Source organism: Papilio xuthus, unplaced genomic scaffold (assembly GCF_000836235.2).
Source record: "Papilio xuthus unplaced genomic scaffold, Pxut_1.1 DF825355.1, whole genome shotgun sequence".
In the NCBI taxonomy this organism is placed as follows: Eukaryota; Metazoa; Arthropoda; class Insecta; order Lepidoptera; family Papilionidae; genus Papilio; species Papilio xuthus.
Genome location: NW_013533294.1, coordinates 1,028,889 through 1,036,074, shown reverse-complemented (window position 1 = coordinate 1,036,074; position 7,186 = coordinate 1,028,889). Strand labels below are relative to the sequence as shown.

General features: G+C 34.6%; 2 non-coding genes across 2 annotated transcripts; both read left to right on the top strand.

The window, feature by feature from the left end:
• Positions 1 to 3,141: 3,141 nt before the first annotated feature.
• On the top strand, positions 3,142 to 3,214 carry TRNAV-UAC (transfer RNA valine (anticodon UAC)). Its single transcript has one exon. It is a non-coding gene; the product is annotated as a tRNA-Val (tRNA).
• Positions 3,215 to 3,985: 771 nt separating this feature from the next.
• On the top strand, positions 3,986 to 4,058 carry TRNAV-UAC (transfer RNA valine (anticodon UAC)). Its single transcript has one exon. It is a non-coding gene; the product is annotated as a tRNA-Val (tRNA).
• Positions 4,059 to 7,186: the final 3,128 nt, after the last annotated feature.

Here is a 7,186-nt window from a genome sequence, read left to right as displayed (position 1 = left end):
CACCGACATTCAGATAGGTATATAATATTCAGTCCACAAAATAAACAAATAACAATATAGCATTAAAACTCTGCATTCATTGGTTAAGCGTCAATAGCCTTATGGTTAAGGGTACGGATTTCTGATCACGAGGTCGGTGGTTCGAATCCCGGTATTCGACTATTGTCGTAAACCATATCCTAGCACAAACCTAGAGCTTAGTTGGCATGGTAAAAGAAATATTAGTAAATTAAAAAAAAAATGGTTATTCGAATTGTTATATACAAGTGTACATAATTTATTGAAGAGCGTCGGTGGCTCAGTGGTCAAGCACTTGACTTGCAATCTGCAGGTCCTGGGTTCGAATCCCGCCATGTACCAATGTGTCTTTCGATTTCTGATTTACATATGTACATTTATCCGACGTTACAATGAAATAAAACATCGTGATGCTGCACATATCTGAGAAAGTCAAAGATATGTGTCAAGTCAACCCGCACTTGGCCAGCGTGGTTGACTATGGCCTAATCACCCTTAACTTAAGGTAGGCTCCGAGACCTTCAATGGGGACGTATAATGAGCTGATGATGTACATAATTTAAGAGAAATTATAATTTATAGTTTGTTTAAAAAGGGATGAGAGAAAATTATATATCTTCTTCATAGCGTTTCTTCATAGCTTCATTCGTCCGTTAAATTCACTTCTCCTTCCCGTTATAATAGCGTTCGAAAAAGGTTAAGACTTTTATCAAGACGATACTGTACTTTCTATATGTTCATAACTCTATATTCCATATCATTAATACGTTTACAACGCAGGTGTTCTATCGTATACTAAAATTTTAGATAACGTTTGATAAAATTACATACCCAAATATTAATCACACTTTTTTTTACAACACTAGTTGTAACCCGCGACTCAGTCTGCGCGGAATTCAAATTGCCTATGTGTTCTTCCAGACTGTATTCTATCATCATCATCATCAGCTCATTATACGTCCCCACCGAGGGGCTCGGAGCCTACCCTAAGTTAAGGATGATTAGGCCATAGTCAACCACGCTGGCCAAGTGCGGGTTGGTTGACTTCACACATATCTTTGAATTACTTCTCAGATATGTGCAGCATCACGATGTTTTCCTTCACCGTAAGAACATCGGATAAATGTACATATGTAAATCGGAAATGGAAAAACACATTGGTACATGGCGGGACTCGAACCCAGGACCTGCAGATTGCAAGTCAAGTGCTTAAACCACTGAGCCAACGACGCTCTGTAAATTGGTTTAAACATACATATAGACGGTCCAATTATGTTATTTAAATATAGCTCTCGTGACTGTTAGATTTTGATTTCGCCAGTCAGACATTAACTTCAGATTGCCTTTTACTAGTAATAAAAACGCCAAGTAATAAATAAAATTAAAAATTAATTTTTAAACATATCGTTTTTCAATATTACATACATACTAATCTTACTAATATTATAAATGTGAATGTTTAAATGTATGTTAGAAGATATCTCCAGAACTGTTGCATGGATCTTGATGAAATTTGTCATACATATAGAACATAGTCTGGAAGTACACATAGATTACTAATTAAGATTTTTTCTAATTCCGTTCCGATTAACATATATACATTTATCCGACGTTACGTTGAAGGAAAACATCGTGATGCTGCACATATCTGTGAAGAAATTCAATGTGTGAAGTCAACCCGCACTTGTCCAGCGTGGTTGACTATGGCCTAATCATCCTTAACTTAGGGTAGCCTCCGAGACCCTCAGTGGGGACGTATAGTGAGCTGATGATGACTAATTCCGTGCGGACGCAGTCGCGGCCAATAACAATATTGTTAATATATTTATTCTTTGAAAAATAACGTATTTTCTTATAAAATGAATTCACAAAGGACAAAGAACTGAATAAGTTAATAAGTATAATACTTTGATAGCATGCTGAAAGAAAAAATAGTTTTTATTAAAAGATTTAAGAATAGTGTTAGGAATAAAATCCGACACAGTGCCGGTGTATCGCAACACTAGTCTTATTAAAATATCAACGTTTATGTCCCCTCACTACATCTGACACAAGACTTTGTTACGAAAGCGCGCTTGCGTCAAATGATTTTAACTATTAATTTCTAAAACTAGATGTAAATGTTTTCAATATCTTATATATATAAAAGAAAGTGGTGTTATTTACAATATTTATAACTCAAGAACGGCTTTACTGATATGCCTGAAAATTGGTGAGGAGCTTAGAGCCAGGAGACGGACATAGGATATTTTTTTCGAATTTTTTGCCTTGAAGAGCTGCTTTTTAATTAACTTGTCTACATATTAAGTTTTTTTTATAAATTTACTCGGACGGAGTCGCGGGCGACAGCTAGTAATGTATGTAATGATAAGGTTTAAAAGTAATTTTGCATTTAAAAAATAGCAAAAAGCCAACATCACGCGGTGTTCCCAGGCGGTCACCCATCCAAGTACTGACCGCGCCCGACGTTGCTTAACTTCGGTGATCGGACGAGAACCGGTGTATTCAACGTGGTATGGACGTTGGCGAACGTTACAACACATTTTAGGAACAGATCATATGTATTAGAAATAACACCTAATAGGCTCCCCCTACTATCCCCTTCAAGTAACTTCCCCCTCCGCCCCTAATAGACATCGTCCGCGTAGTATTAAAATAACTTAATAAGTAATCTCTGTGTTCTTCCAGACTATGTTCTATATGTATGACAAATTACATCAAGATTCATGCAACAGTTCTGGAGATATCTTCTAACATACATTTAAACATTCGCATTTATAATATTAGTAAGATTTATTTCATTAAAAGTAAACAGACAAAATTAAGAATTTCGTGTTAGAAGCTTTTTAAATCTTTGATAATAGATGGCGCTGATTGGTAAAAATATAAAATCAGATTTTAACGGAATATTCTTGTGTTCTCATTTATCACATCTAGATGGCGCTGTTAACAAAAAGACGTTTGATTAAAAAAAATCTTGATTTCAATGCAATTTGAGCAATTTTAAACTTTTGTTAAAATATAAAATTAAAGAAAAAAATTATTAAGTAATTTTTTTATCTGATTTTGTGTATTAAAAAGTTTGACTTTAACTAATTTACAATTTCGATTGCATTATCGTGGGGTTCCGTGGTGTAGTGGTTATCACATCTGCTTTACACGCAGAAGGCCGCCAGTTCGATCCTGGCCGGAATCATATCTTTTTGCGGCTTTCGAAACATTCATACTTCGATCTAGAATTTAAAAATTATTCTATTTTTAATATAAAGTAATTTAAAGACACTATTTTCTTTGTATCATCGTCAAATTGTAACAAAAAAACAAAATTAAAAAATTTATATATGTACCTACAACTTCGCGTTAATCCGAGTTATCTGACACGACTGCACTGATTTTTCCGAGACTTAAAGGTGATGCATGGAGGAGCAACATTCTGACGATTTCACGGACAACATGACTTACTTAACTTAAAGTCCTATATCCCCGTAGTGGTGCAGAGGACATCCACAGTACGCCGCAAGTTCGCTCTATCTTGGGCTCAGTCTCTGGCCATGTCATCCCGCTTGTCATGTCAGCAGCTACTGAGCGCCGCCAAGTTTAGGCTACGTCTTCTTGTTCCTAGCATCCATTCCAGAGTCTCCCTGGGAATATGACTGGGATCCCGACGATGACAACATGATAATATTTGATCTGTGATTACCACACTTTAAATATAGTTTAAGTGTTAGAAATCTACACTAAGGGACTTTGAGTAAGGCAGTAACTTTAACATCAAATTTAACCCTCGTCTTACTAATATAAAAGCGAATGTTTAGATGTATGTTTGTTTGAAGATATCTCCAGAACAACTCAACGGATCTTGATGAAATTTATCAGACATATAGAACATAGTCTGGAAGAACACATAGACTACTAATTGTCGTACCGTTGACTACTTTATTGTTTAATTTCGCAGACGCTTTCACGGGGTTCCGTGGTGTAGTGGTTATCACATCTGCTTTACACGCAGAAGGCCGCCAGTTCGATCCTGGCCGGAATCATATCTTTTTTCCTTTTCAAATATTTACTAGAGTACAAAAACTAATTATTTAAAATTTCTATTTCTAGTAATACTAAGATCTAATATTCCTCTTTCCGTTCAAACCATTTTTATTTTAAGTAAAGGATGGGAAGTGGATTTTCCGGATGATGCATGGGAAGGGAAAATATTCTCTTTCTGTGCGCCCTCCGTATATTAAAAGTAGGCAACGCATTTGCAATTGCCTCGTTATTTACACACTTACACTTCGTTATTTCAGAAGGGCTAGACAAAGCCCATTCGTTACAAAGCGATTCCATAGCGAACAGAAGCGTATAGAACTGACGCGCGACAACCTCATGACATATCCAAAGTTATTGTCAGTTCTATACATGTTAGAAGTTCGTTATGGAATCACTTTGCCTAACCTCTCTGAAATCCGTGAAATAACGAATCGCTGACCATATACATCTTCATTACTGAAGGTGGTGCTTGTCTTGACACGCTTTAACGCTGTGTCGACCAGCTACCTCCACGCCGTCTTGTCTTCGGCTTGTCTCAGTGCAGTCGTGATATTGAGTCCCAATATAGCCTGCACTTAATCGGACCATAGACATACGCAATTACAGATGTCTCCCTTTAATCTAGGGATGCACAGAAAGAGGATATTTTACCTTCCAATGCATCCCATCCAGAAAATCCACTTCCCATCTTTTACTTATAAGAAAATGCACTTTGTCTGACCCCCATGTAGTCGTTTGCGGTATGAATCTCATAGTAATTAAGGGTCATTTTAAACTTTAAGATAAATAAAACAGTATCTTTTTGTAAATCGTTTATTTAAACTATGTTATTCTAACTTAACCTATACTTAGCTCGCTTGTTACAAGTTAAAAATAATGAACTTATCAAGTAATAATATATTACAATAGTAAAACAGATGTTTTTTAAACGAAATAGTTTAAAAAACTTATTTTATAAACTTATTTGCAACGGCTTATAAGCGAAATACAGTCAAACCAAGATAGTCGCGGACTGGATAAGCGAGAAACCTATATAAGCGAGTCTGCCCGGTCCCAATCACACTCCATAAGCGAGAAACTTCAGTTAAAGAGAAACCTTTATAAGCGAGAAATATCGCGGTCGCCTGGACTTTGGCTGGATGAGCGAGAAACCTCTATAAGCGAGAGTCTTCACCCGGTCCAAATCAATCTCAATAAGCTAGAAACTCTGGTAAAAGAGTAACCTCTAGAAGCGAGAAGAATATTCCGGTTTCTTGGACATGCACTGTATAAGTGAGAAACCTCTATAAGCGAGAGTCTTCACCCGGTCCAAATCAATCTCAATAAGCAAGAAATTCTGGTAAAAGAGAAATATTGCGGTTTCTTGGATTCTGGCTGGATACGCAAGAAACCTCTATAAACGAGTCTTTACCCGGTCACACTTACACTCCATAAGCGAGAAACTTGGTAAGAGAAACCTTTATTAGCGAGATAATATCGTGTTTGGACTCGCTTATTACCATATATATATATCGATTATATATTTTACTAAATGTAAATAAGAATTGAACAGAATTAACACTGTGTTAAATTTCACGTTAGTTGACGTAATTTATAATACATAATTATTTTATCTCGCTCTAACTGCGTATACATCTGTCTCGTTCTCGCTATAAGCCGTTACAAATAGTTTTACAGTACAAAAATTAAAATAAACAAAAATAATTACAAATTTCGCCGGCGAAGTTTAAACAGGATTATTTTGGTTAGTTCTTTGTTAAAAAAACTCAGTTATGTATTTTAAATTTCTGACTATATCATAAAATTATGGGTTAAAATTATCGTTTTTATTTCTCTTTTTATCATTTACAGCATAATATATATCAAAGAATTACGGTTTATTAAATTTATTATATTTTTATATGTTGTTTGCTTATCTATTAAAATATACCATATGTAAACATGTACAAAATGTTGTCTGTGGTCCATGAATTTTTATTAAACGTTCCAAAAACATAAAAAACGCTTATTTAGTCTCTACGGAGAGTAAAATTATTACTGTGTTATGTTAAAAAAATCGAAATATTTGATAAAAGTATTGCATTGCGGGTTCAAGTATTTATACATAAATATATAATTTTAAAATGAAAAACAGTGTAACCTGAATAAGCGAGAACTCGGGTTACGAAGAAACCTCTATATACGAGAAACTCGGGTTAGAGGAAAACCTCTATAAGCGAGAAACTCGAGTTAGAGGGAATCCTCTATAAGCGAGTAACTCGGGTTAAAGAGAAACCTCTATATACGAGAAACTCGGGTTAAAGAGAAACCTCTATAAGCGAGAAACTCTAGTTAGAGAGAAACCTCTATAAGCAAGAAACTCGGGTTAGAGAGAAACCTCTATAAGCGAGAAACTCGGATTAGAGAGAAACCTCTATAAGCGAGAAACTCGAGTTAGAGGGAAACCTCTATAAGCGAGAAAACTATTGTAGTCGCTTGGATTCTCGCTTATCCTGGTCCGACTGTATTTCGTTACGTAATCGCCGGCGAAATAATAGAAAATCCCACAGCCGCGAAGACTAAGCATTATAATTAACTTAAATGAAATGCTGTACCCGTTGCCTACTTAAGTCGATTTTTTTTTATAAATAATCAATAGTTTTTGTTTTTTTTTCTTATATTTTCTTAAAAGCTGTCTACACTAAAGCTAAATAATCTATGCCTTTAAAAAACTTGTATACACATCGTATACAAAGAAAAAATTATTCACACTTAATATATCGATTGTAAAAACGATTAAAATTTACATTATTGCCAATATACTGGTGAGGTAACTAATAGGCAATTTTTTTATACAAAAAAATCTTTTTAAGGTCACAAGTAGGTTTAAATAAAATTTTGCAAAATTTTTTTTCAAATCTCGATTTAAAAAAAAAATTGGCAGAAAGACAGATTGACTTTTGCCTTTTTATATATTTAATTTGACATCTGTCAGAAATTGGGCGGTAATTTTGAATGCAAAATTGATGTTTTATTTTACAATCAAATTTTAATTTTTAACAGAAAAATCAGTTAAAATATTCATTCACCTCAATAATATATATTTTCTGTTTAAAACTATTATAAGTTTTGTATTACATACGTATGA